Genomic DNA, 12,500 nt, shown 5'->3' on the forward strand with positions numbered 1-12,500 from the left:
GTGAACTGCGACTGAACGGGGTGGTGGGGCCGCACAGACCAGTAGCGGGATTGTGTAGCTGCCTCTTGGCCCGGCCGAGGTACAGCCGTTGGCTGGAGACCGCTTTCCGACTGCTGAGCCGGTGCCGCGGGGACCCACCTTGACGCGCCGGCTGTCCGAGCAAGCCAGGGGCAAGGGGCATCCATAGGTACCAGAAGGGAGTCGGTCCGACACCGGGAAGTCGGGTGCCCGTCGCTCCGAATCGAGCCCGGTGTTTTCGTGCGTGTAACTGGGCGGGCGTTTGGACCCGGTTGTCCGGGAGCGGGTCCCCAACGGCGGGAGATTGCCTGGGTTTGGCCGGCCGGCAGTCGAACGCCTTTGGCTCCGGACTCCCGTGTCCGATTTCGGTCAGGGAGGGCTGGTTGGAAAGCCCCGACGCTGGCGCACACTATATTATCGGCCTGGGCCCCGGCAAGTTCGGGAAAGTGTCGCAGTCCCGTTCCGGCGGCCGCCCCGTCGGTCAGCGGCAGCTTATCGGGGATAACTTCGGGACGGAAAGTCCGATCCGGTTGGGGTGAACTGCGACTGAACGGGGTGGGGGGGCCGCACAGACCAGTAGCGGGCTTGTGTAGCTGCCGCTTGGCCCGGCCGAGGTACGGCCGTTGGCTGGAGACCGCTTTCCGACTGCTGAGCCGGAGCCGCGGGGGCCCACCTTGACGCGCCGGCTGTACTAGCAAGCCAGGGGCAAGGGGCATCCAGTGGTACCGGAACGGAGTCGGTCCGACACCGGGAAGCCGGGTGCCCGTCGCTCCGAATCGAGCCCGGTGTTTTCGTGCGTGTAACAGGGCGGGCGTTTGGACCCGGTTGTCCGGGAGCGGGTCCGCAACGGCGGGAGGTTGCCTGTGTTTGGCCGGCCGGCAGTCGAACGCCTTTGGCTCCGGACTCCCGTGTCCGATTTCGGTCAGGGAGGGCTCGTTGGAAAGCCCCGGCGCTGGCGCACACTATATTATCGGCCTGGACCCCGGCAAGTTCGGGAAAGTGTCGCAGTCCCGTAGCGGCTGCCGCCCCGTCGGTCAGCGGCAGCTTATCGGGGATAACTTCGGGACGGAAAGTCCGATCCGGTTGGGGTGAACTGCGACTGAACGGGGTGGGGGGGCCGCACAGACCAGTAGCGGGCTTGTGCAGCTGCCGCTTGGCCCGGCCGAGGTACGGCCGTTGGCTGGAGACCGCTTTCCGACTGCTGAGCCGGAGCCGCGGGGGCCCACCTTGACGCGCCGGCTGTACTAGCAAGCCAGGGGCAAGGGGCATCCAGTGGTACCGGAACGGAGTCGGTCCGACACCGGGAAGCCGGGTGCCCGTCGCTCCGAATCGAGCCCGGTGTTTTCGTGCGTGTAACAGGGCGGGCGTTTGGACCCGGTTGTCCGGGAGCGGGTCCGCAACGGCGGGAGGTTGCCTGAGTTTGGCCGGCCGGCAGTCGAACGCCTTTGGCTCCGGACTCCCGTGTCCGATTTCGGTCAGGGAGGGCTCGTTGGAAAGCCCCGGCGCTGGCGCACACTATATTATCGGCCTGGACCCCGGCAAGTTCGGGAAAGTGTCGCAGTCCCGTAGCGGCTGCCGCCCCGTCGGTCAGCGGCAGCTTATCGGGGATAACTTCGGGAAGGAAAGTCCGATCCGGTCGGGGTCAACTGCCACTGAACGGGGTGGCGGGGCCGCACAGACCAGTAGCGGGCTTGTGTAGCTGCCCCTTTCCCCGGCCGAGGTACAGCCGTTGGCTGGAGACCGCTTTCCGACTGCTGAGCCGGAGCCGCGGGGGCCCACCTTGACGCGCCGGCTGTCCTAGCAAGCCAGGGGCAAGGGGCATCCAGTGGTACCGGAACGGAGTCGGTCCGACACCGGGAAGCCGTGTGCCCGTCGCTCCGAATCGAGCCCGGTGTTTTCGTGCGTGTAACAGGGCGGGCGTTTGGACCCGGTTGTCCGGGAGCGGGTCCGCAACGGCGGGAGGTTGCCTGAGTTTGGCCGGCCGGCAGTCGAACGCCTTTGGCTCCGGACTCCCGTGTCCGATTTCGGTCAGGGAGGGCTCATTGGAAAGCCCCGGCGCTGGCGCACACTATATTATCGGACTGGATCCCGGCAAGTTCGGGAAAGTGTCGGCGACCCGTACCGGCTGCCGCCCCGTCGGTCAGCGGCAGCTTATCGGGGATAACTTCGGGAAGTAAAGTCCGATCCGGTCGGGGTCAACTGCCACTGAACGGGGTGGCGGGGCCGCACAGACCAGTAGCGGGCTTGTGTAGCTGCCCCTTTCCCCGGCCGAGGTACAGCCGTTGGCTGGAGACCGCTTTCCGACTGCTGAGCCGGAGCCGCGGGGGCCCACCTTGACGCGCCGGCTGTCCTAGCAAGCCAGGGGCAAGGGGCATCCAAGGGTACCGGAACGGAGTCGGTCCGACACCGGGAAGCCGGGTGCCCGTCGCTCCGAATCGAGCCCGGTGTTTTCGTGCGTGTAACGAGGCGGGCGTTTGGACCCGGTTGTCCTGGAGCGGGTCCGCAACGGCGGGGGATTGCCTGTGTTTGGCCGGCCGGCAGTCGAACGCCTATCGCTCTGGACTCCCGTGTCCGATTTCGGTCAGGGAGGGCTCGTTGGAAAGCCCCGGCGCTGGCGCACACTATATTATCGGCCTGGACCCCGGCAAGTTCGGCAAAGTGTCGCCATCCCGCAGCGGCTGACGGGCCGCCGGTGAGCGGCAGCTTATCGGGCATAACTTCGGGAGGGAAAGTCCGATCCGGTCCGGATCAACGGCAGCCGAACGGGGTGGCGGGCCCGCACAGACCAGTGCCTGGCTTGTGTAGCTGCCCCTTTCCCCGGCCGAGGTACAGCCGTTGGCTGGAGACCACTTTCCGACCACTGAGACGGCGGGGCGGGGGGCGGCCTGCACGCGCCGGCTGCCAGAGCAAGCCAGGGGCAAGGGGCATCCAACGGTATCTGAACGGAGTCGGTCCGACACCGGGAAGCCGGGTGCCCGTCGCTCCGAATCGAGCCTGGGGTATACGTGTGTTTAACAAGGCGGGCGTTTGGACCCGGTTGCCCGGCACCAGTCGAACGCCTGTCGCTCCCGACTCCCGTGTCCGATTTCGTTCGGGGATGGCTCGTTGGAAAGCCCCGGCGCTGGCGCACACTATATTATCGGCCTGGACCCCGGCAAGTTCGGGAAAGTGTCGCCGTCCCGCAGCGGCTGACGGGCCGTCGGTCAGCGGCAGCTTATCGGGGATAACTTCGGGAAGGAAAGTCCGATCCGGTCGGGGACAACGGCAGCTGAACGGGGTGGCGGGGCCGCACAGAGCAGTGCCTCGCTTGTGTAGCTGCCTCTTTCCGCGGCCGAGGTACAGCCGTTGGCTGGAGACCGCTTTCCGACCACTGAGACGGCGGGGCAGGGGGCGGCCTGCACGCGCCGGCTGCCAGAGCAAGCCAGGGGCAAGGGGCATCCAGCGGTTTCTGAACGGAGTCGGTCCGACACCGAGAAGCCGGGTGCCCGTCGCTCCGAAGCGAGACCGGGGTTTTTCGTGTGTAACGTGGCGGGCCTTTGGACCCGGTTGGCCGGGCGGCAGTGGAACACACACAGACACTCGCATACACTGAGAGAGACAGAGAGAAGATAGAGATACACAGAGTGAGAAAGACAAAGTCAACTCAGTAACTGAAATGTGAAAACTGACAACTGGGAAACCAAAAGTCAGAGTGGCAAATGATGAACCAAGGTGGCAAATGATTAACTGAAAACTTGTCATTCACATTTGGGACGGAATTCAGGATGGGAATGTATTCGGCCCCCTTACCGGGCCTTGGGGTGCTGCTTTCCCGCTTGTGGAACCGAGTTGGGGTCGTCAAATGGCCTGGTGCATTGTTTGAAACACTGGTTAATGAGTTGTCAAGGTCGGAAATCATAGAACATAAGAGCAGCTCATTAACTGAAATTTTGAACATCGACAACTGGTTAACCAAAAGCCAGAGCGACAAATGATTAACCAAGGAGGCAACTCATTAACTGAATTTCGAACATCGACAACTGGTTAACCAAAAGACACAGGGACAAATGAGTAACCAAAGGGCCAACTCATTAACTGAAATTTCAAAGAGGCAACTCATTAACTGTAATTTTGAACATCGACAACTGGTTAACCAAAAGCCAGAGCGACAAATGATTAACCAAGGAGGCAACTCATTAACTGAATTTCGAACATCGACAACTGGGTAACCAAATGTCAGAGCGACAAATGATTAACCAAGGAGGCAACTCAGTAACTGAATTTCGAACATCGACAACTGGTTAACCAAAAGCCAGAGCGACAAATGATTAACCAAGGAAGCAACTCATTAACTGAATTTCGAACATCGACAACTGGTTAACCAAATGTCAGAGCGACAAATGATTAACCAAGGAGGCAACTCAGTAACTGAATTTCGAACATCGACAACTGGTTAACCAAGAGTCAGGGCGACAAATGATTAACCAAGGAGGCAACTCATTAACTGAATTTCGAACATCGACAACTGGTTAACCAAAAGCCAGAGCGACAAATGATTAACCAAGGAGGCAACTCATAAACTGAATTTCGAACATCGACAACTGGTTAACCAAGAGTCAGAGCGACAAATGATTAACCAAGGAGGCAACTCATTAACTGAATTTCGAACATCGACAACTGGGTAACCAAAAGACACAGGGACAAATGAGTAACCAAAGGGCCAACTCATTAACTGAAATTTCAAAGAGGCAACTCATTAACTGAAATTTTGAACATCGACAACTGGTTAACCAAATGTCAGAGCGACAAATGAGTAACCAAGCAGGCAACTGATTAACTGAAAACTTGTCATTCACATTTGGGACGGAATTCACGATGGGAATGTATTCGGCCCCCTTACCGGGCCTTGGGGTGCTGCTTTCCCGCTTGTGGAACCGAGTTGGGGTCGTCAAATGGCCTGGTGCATTGTTTGAAACACTGGTTAATGAGTTGTCAAGGTCGGAAATCATAGAACATAAGAGCAGCTCATTAACTGAAATTTCGAACATCGACAACTGGTTAACCAAAAGCCAGAGCGACAAATGATTAACCAAGGAGGCAACTCATTAACTGAATTTCGAACATCGACAACTGGTTAACCAAAAGACACAGGGACAAATGAGTAACCAAAGGGCCAACTCATTAACTGAAATTTCAAAGAGGCAACTCATTAACTGTAATTTTGAACATCGACAACTGGTTAACCAAAAGCCAGAGCGACAAATGATTAACCAAGGAGGCAACTCAGTAACTGAATTTCGAACATCGACAACTGGTAAACCAAATGTCAGAGCGACAAATGATTAACCAAGGAGGCAACTCAGTAACTGAATTTCGAACATCGACAACTGGTTAACCAAGAGTCAGGGCGACAAATGATTAACCAAGGAGGCAACTCATTAACTGAATTTCGAACATCGACAACTGGGTAACCAAAAGACACAGGGACAAATGAGTAACCAAAGGGCCAACTCATTAACTGAAATTTCAAAGAGGCTACTCATTAACTGAAATTTGAACATCGACAACTGGTTAACCAAATGTCAGAGCGACAAATGAGTAACCAAGCAGGCAACTGATTAACTGAAAACTTGTCATTCACATTTGGGACGGAATTCACGATGGGAATGTATTCGGCCCCCTTACCGGGCCTTGGGGTGCTGCTTTCCCGCTTGTGGAACCGAGTTGGGGTCGTCAAATGGCCTGGTGCATTGTTTGAAACACTGGTTAATGAGTTGTCAAGGTCGGAAATCATAGAACATAAGAGCAGCTCATTAACTGAAATTTTGAACATCGACAACTGGTTAACCAAAAGCCAGAGCGACAAATGATTAACCAAGGAGGCAACTCATTAACTGAATTTCGAACATCGACAACTGGTTAACCAAAAGACACAGGGACAAATGAGTAACCAAAGGGCCAACTCATTAACTGAAATTTCAAAGAGGCAACTCATTAACTGAAATTTTGAACATCGACAACTGGTTAACCAAAAGCCAGAGCGACAAATGATTAACCAAGGAGGCAACTCATTAACTGAATTTCGAACATCGACAACTGGTTAACCAAAAGACACAGGGACAAATGAGTAACCAAAGGGCCAACTCATTAACTGAAATTTCAAAGAGGCAACTCATTAACTGAAATTTTGAACATCGACAACTGGTTAACCAAAAGCCAGAGCGACAAATGATTAACCAAGGAGGCAACTCAGTAACTGAATTTCGAACATCGACAACTGGTTAACCAAGAGTCAGAGCGACAAATGATTAACCAAGGAGGCAACTCATTAACTGAATTTCGAACATCGACAACTGGGTAACCAAAAGACACAGGGACAAATGAGTAACCAAAGGGCCAACTCATTAACTGAAATTTCAAAGAGGCAACTCATTAACTGAAATTTTGAACATCGACAACTGGTTAACCAAATGTCAGAGCGACAAATGAGTAACCAAGCAGGCAACTGATTAACTGAAAACTTGTCATTCACATTTGGGACGGAATTCACGATGGGAATGTATTCGGCCCCCTTACCGGGCCTTGGGGTGCTGCTTTCCCGCTTGTGGAACCGAGTTGGGGTCGTCAAATGGCCTGGTGCATTGTTTGAAACACTGGTTAATGAGTTGTCAAGGTAGGAAATCATAGAACATAAGAGCAGCTCATTAACTGAAATTTTGAACATCGACAACTGGTTAACCAAAAGCCAGAGCGACAAATGATTAACCAAGGAGGCAACTCATTAACTGAATTTCGAACATCGACAACTGGATAACCAAAAGACACAGGGACAAATGAGTAACCAAAGGGCCAACTCATTAACTGAAATTTCAAAGAGGCAACTCATTAACTGAAATTTTGAACATCGACAACTGGTTAACCAAAAGCCAGAGCGACAAATGATTAACCAAGGAGGCAACTCAGTAACTGAATTTCGAACATCGACAACTGGTTAACCAAGAGTCAGAGCGACAAATGATTAACCAAGGAGGCAACTCATTAACTGAATTTCGAACATCGACAACTGGGTAACCAAAAGACACAGGGACAAATGAGTAACCAAAGGGCCAACTCATTAACTGAAATTTCAAAGAGGCTACTCATTAACTGAAATTTGAACATCGACAACTGGTTAACCAAATGTCAGAGCGACAAATGAGTAACCAAGCAGGCAACTGATTAACTGAAAACTTGTCATTCACATTTGGGACGGAATTCACGATGGGAATGTATTCGGCCCCCTTACCGGGCCTTGGGGTGCTGCTTTCCCGCTTGTGGAACCGAGTTGGGGTCGTCAAATGGCCTGGTGCATTGTTTGAAACACTGGTTAATGAGTTGTCAAGGTCGGAAATCATAGAACATAAGAGCAGCTCATTAACTGAAATTTTGAACATCGACAACTGGTTAACCAAGAGTCAGAGCGACAAATGATTAACCAAGGAGGCAACTCATTAACTGAATTTCGAACATCGACAACTGGTTAACCAAAAGACACAGGGACAAATGAGTAACCAAAGGGCCAACTCAATAACTGAAATTTCAAAGAGGCAACTCATTAACTGTAATTTTGAACATCGACAACTGGTTAACCAAAAGCCAGAGCGACAAATGAGTAACCAAGGAGGCAACTCATTAACTGAATTTCGAACATCGACAACTGGTTAACCAAAAGACACAGGGACAAATGAGTAACCAAAGGGCCAACTCATTAACTGAAATTTCAAAGAGGCAACTCATTAACTGAATTTCGAACATCGACAACTGGTTAACCAAATGTCAGAGCGACAAATGATTAACCAAGCAGGCAACTGATTAACTGAAATTTTAAAATTGACAACTGGATAACCAAAAGTGGGAACTCATGCTTCGGACGGGCTTACATACGGCAGGCTGACGCCCGGCAGAGGCCCGGGCTTCGCCTCCCTTGCGTAAGCGACCGTCTCCGAATCGATTAAAGGCGTAAAATCGGAGTTCAGAGCGGGAAAATTTTTTCCCGAAAACGGCCGGAAAAAAAAAAATGTCTCCTTTTCCGCCGAGCAGGGTGGCATTCGAACGGGCACGGGAAGCCGCGTCTAACGGTGTAAAAACGGCTTGGCTCCGACGCGGGAGTGCGGAGATATGGCCGTTCAAAGTTGTACTGGAAGTCCGGAAGGAGAAAAATTTGACTGCCTGTAGCCGAAAAAAGTTCCAGCGGTCGGTCACAAAAGTCAAATCCGTCCCGCTGATTTGACACTTGTCATTTCTGGCAGGGGGGATTGGCGGGGTACCTGGAGAATGGTAGGAGGTGGTTTTTCGAGACTTTATCTGTTTTCCAGATTACTGTCTAGGGCCTCCAGGTCTGCAGAGACCGACCCGGGCTGCCGTCCAACCGACTTTTAACCCTTTTTGGGTGGAAATTTATTTCCATTTTTAACCAATTTTCGGGTTTTTGGTCGGGCTTAAAAACGGCAGCCTGACGCCCGGCAGAGGCCGGGGCTTCGGCTCCCTTGCGTAAGGGACCGTATACGAAACGATTAAAGCCGAAAAATCCGAGTTCAGAGCGGGAATTTTTTTTCCCGAAATCGGCCGAAAAATAAAAAAATTCTCCTTTTCCGCCGAGCAGGGCGGCATTCGAACGGGCACGGGAAGCCGCGTCTAACGGTGTAAAAACGGCTTGGCTCCGACGCGGGAGTGCGGAGATATGGCCGTTCAAAGTTGTACTGGAAGTCCGGAAGGAGAAAAATTTGACTGCCTGTAGCCGAAAAAAGTTCCAGCGGTCGGTCACAAAAGTCAAATCCGTCCCGCTGATTTGACACTTGTCATTTCTGGCAGGGGGGATTGGCGGGGTACCTGGAGAATACATAGATACATAGATACATAGAAGATAGGAGCAGGAGTAGGCCATTCGGCCCTTCGTGCCTGCTCCGCCATTTAATGAGATCATGGCTGATCCTTTAATTCAGTATCCCGTCCCCGCCTTCTCTCCGTAACCCTTAACCCCTTTTGCCCGTAGAAATATATCTAATTCCCTCTTAAATATATTTAATGAGCTGGCGTACACTGCCCTCTGTGGCAATGAGTTCCACAGGTTCACCACTCTCTGAGTGAAGAAATTCCCCCTCATCTCTGCCCTAAATGGTTTAGCCCTTATCCTTAAATTATGTCCTCTAGTTCTGTTTTCACCCGCCAAGGGAAACATTCCTTCTGCATCCAGTCTGTCTAGACCTGTCAGAATTTTATACACTTCTATGAGGTCCCCTCTCAATCTTCTAAACTCCAGTGTGTACATCCCTAAACTACATAGTCTCTCCTCATAGGTCATTCCCGCCATTCCTGGTATCAGCCTGGTGAATCGCCGCTGCACCCCCTCCATGGCAAGAACATCCTTCCTCAGATGAGGCGACCAAAACTGTACACAGTACTCGAGGTGTGGTCTCACCAGTGCCCTGTACAGCTGCAGCAAGGTATCCCTGTTCCTGTATTCTAACCCTTTTGCTATGAAGGCCAGCATACCGTTTGCCTTCTTGACCGCCTGTTGCACCTGCATGCTCGCCTTCAGTGACTGGTGTACAAGAACACCCAGGTCTCTCTGTACTTCCCCCTCTCCCAATCTATTGCCATTTAAATAATAATTTGCCCTCCCGTTCCTGCACCCAAGGTGGATAACTTCGCACTTGTCCACATTATAGTGCATCTGCCATTTATCCGCCCAATCGCCCAGTCTGTCCAAATCGCTCTGGAGCTTCCTGGTCTCTTCCTCTGAGCCCACCCCACCTCCTAGTTTAGTGTCGTCTGCAAATTTGGAAATGCTGCATCCGACTCCCTGATCCAGGTCATTAATGTAAATTGTGAACAGCTGGGGGCCCAGGACAGATCCCTGTGGTACCCCACTTGTTACTGCCTGCCATTCAGAAAATGAGCCGTTTATTCCAACTCTCTGTTTTCTATCTGACAGCCAGTTCCCTATCCACGCCAAAACTTTCCCCTTTATCCCATGAGCCTCAATTTTCCATGCTAATCTTTTATGTGGGACCTTATCGAAGGCCTTTTGGAAGTCCAGGTACACCACATCTACTGGCTCTCCCCCATCTATTCTACCAGTTACTCCCTCAAAAAATTCCAATAGATTAGTCAAGCACGATTTACCCTTTGTAAATCCATGTTGACTCTGTCCTATCCTGTCCCCATTTGCTAAGTGCTCCGCTATTTCATCCTTAATGATGGACTCCAGCATTTTGCCCACAACTGATGTAAGGCTTACAGGTCTGTAATTACCTGCTTTTTCCCTACCCCCCTTTTTGAATAGTGGGGTAACGTTAGCTACCCTCCAATCCATCGGCACTGTTCCCGAGTCTAATGAATTCTGAAAAATCATCCTTAGTGCATCCGCTATCTCTAGGGCCACCTCCTTCAGTACCCTAGGATGCATGTTATCAGGCCCTGGGGATTTGTCCACCTTCAATCCCTTTAGCTTCCTTAACACCATATTCTTAGAGATATTGATTTGCGTCAGTTCCTCCTTTGCCAATGTCCCTATTTTTCCCGATATCCCAGGGAGGTTTTTTGTGTCTTCCTTCGTAAAGACTGACCCAAAGTATGCATTTAGTTGATCTGCCATTTCCTTATTTCCCATTATATATTCCCCCGTATCTGACTGCAATGGACCAACTTTGGTTTTCACCAGTCTTTTCCTTTTGATATATTTATAAAAGCTTTTGGAGTTAGTTTTTATATTTTCCGCCAGCTTGTTTTCGTAAGCTATTTTGCCCCTCTTGATCATGCCCTTTGCCCTCCTTTGCTCTATCTTAAACTGTTCCCAATCTTCCGCTCTGGCGCTTTTTTTGGCTATTTTATACGCCCTATCTTTGGATTTTATGCTGTCTCTAATTTCCCCTGTTATCCACGGTTGAGTCACCTTTTTAGATTTCCTTTTATGCCAGATTGGTATAAACAATTTTTGCAATTTTGTCATTCTATCTTTAAATGTTTGCCATTGTTTATCTACCTCCAGTCCTCTCAGGAACGTTGTCCAATCAGACCTACTCAGTTCCCGTCTCATGGCATCATAATTCCCCTTGTTTAAATTCAGGACCTTAGTCTCTGAGTCAATTTCTTCGCTCTCCATTTCGAGTGAGAAATCGATCATGTTATGATCGCTCTGACCCAAGGGTCCCCGTACAACAAGATTACTGATTAGTCCCTTCTCATTGCACAGTACCCAGTCCAATATAGCCTGTTCCCGAGTTGGTTCCTCGACATATTGATCCAGATAACCATCCCTTAAACACTCAAGGAATTCCTCCTCCTCATTATTTTTACTGATTAGGCTAGTCCAATCTATATGTAAGTTAAAGTCACCTATGATGACAGCTGTGCTCTTATTGCACGCTTCTCTAATTTCCCTCGTGATGCCCTCCCTAACCTCTATTTTACTATTTGGAGGCCTATATACCACTCCTATTAATGTTTTTCGCCCCTCGCTATTTCTTAGCTCCACCCATATAGATTCTGTATTAACTGAGTTAATATCCTTCCTTTCAATTGCATTTATCCCCTCTTTTACTAGCAATGCTACCCCTCCTCCCTTTCTTTTTTGTCGATCCTTCCTAAATACTGAATACCCCTGTATGTTAAGCTCCCAGCCCTGCTCACCCTGCAACCATGTTTCCGTAATCCCAATTAGATCATAATTATTAACCTCTATTTCCACAGCTAATTCATCTACCTTGTTCCTGATGCTTCTCGCATTAAGGTATAAAACCCTCAGGCTTTTTTTATGCTCACATTTTTTATGAATTAGTTTGGCCCTTTGTTTTTTGTTCCTCACCCTTTTACCATTTATTTCTGTCTGCCTTTCACTTTCCTCTATTTCACTACATAGGTTTCTAGCCCCCTGCCATACTAGTTTAAATGCTCCCGAACTGCTTTATCAAAAATTACCCCGAGAATGGTAGGAGGTGGTTTCTCGAGACTTTGTCTGTTTTCCAGATTACTGTCTAGGGCCTCCAGGTCTGCAGAGACCGACCAGGGCTGCCGTCCAACCGACTTTTAACCCTTTTTGGGTGGAAATTTATTTCCATTTTTAACCAATTTTCGGGTTTTTGGTCGGGCTTAAAAAACGGCAGCCTGACGCCTGGCAGAGGCCGGGGCTTCGGCTCCCCTTGCGTAAGGGACCGTATTCGACCCGATTAAGCCCCGAAAATGGATCCAAATGTCGGCCGACCAAGTAAGCTTGCTGGGGAGAGAGACTAAGTGCCGGGCTGGGCACCTCATTAACCAGTGAAAAGTTTTGGCTGCTGGAGAGACTAAGTCCCAGCCTGGGCACATCATTAACCATAAATGAAAAAGGCGAGGCCGAGTCTGGTGCATGGCTAACTGATTAACCAAATTGGCAAGGCCCGGGCTGAAAGTGAATGAGCGACCCGTGGCCAGGGGGCTGGAATGCGGGAGAGAATCCAACCCCCAAAATATGGAAGTCCGATGAG

This window comes from Somniosus microcephalus, unplaced genomic scaffold (assembly GCF_052327205.1).
Source record: "Somniosus microcephalus isolate GS21.2 unplaced genomic scaffold, FLI_Smic_1.0 unresolved_chr3, whole genome shotgun sequence".
Taxonomy (NCBI): Eukaryota; Metazoa; Chordata; class Chondrichthyes; order Squaliformes; family Somniosidae; genus Somniosus; species Somniosus microcephalus.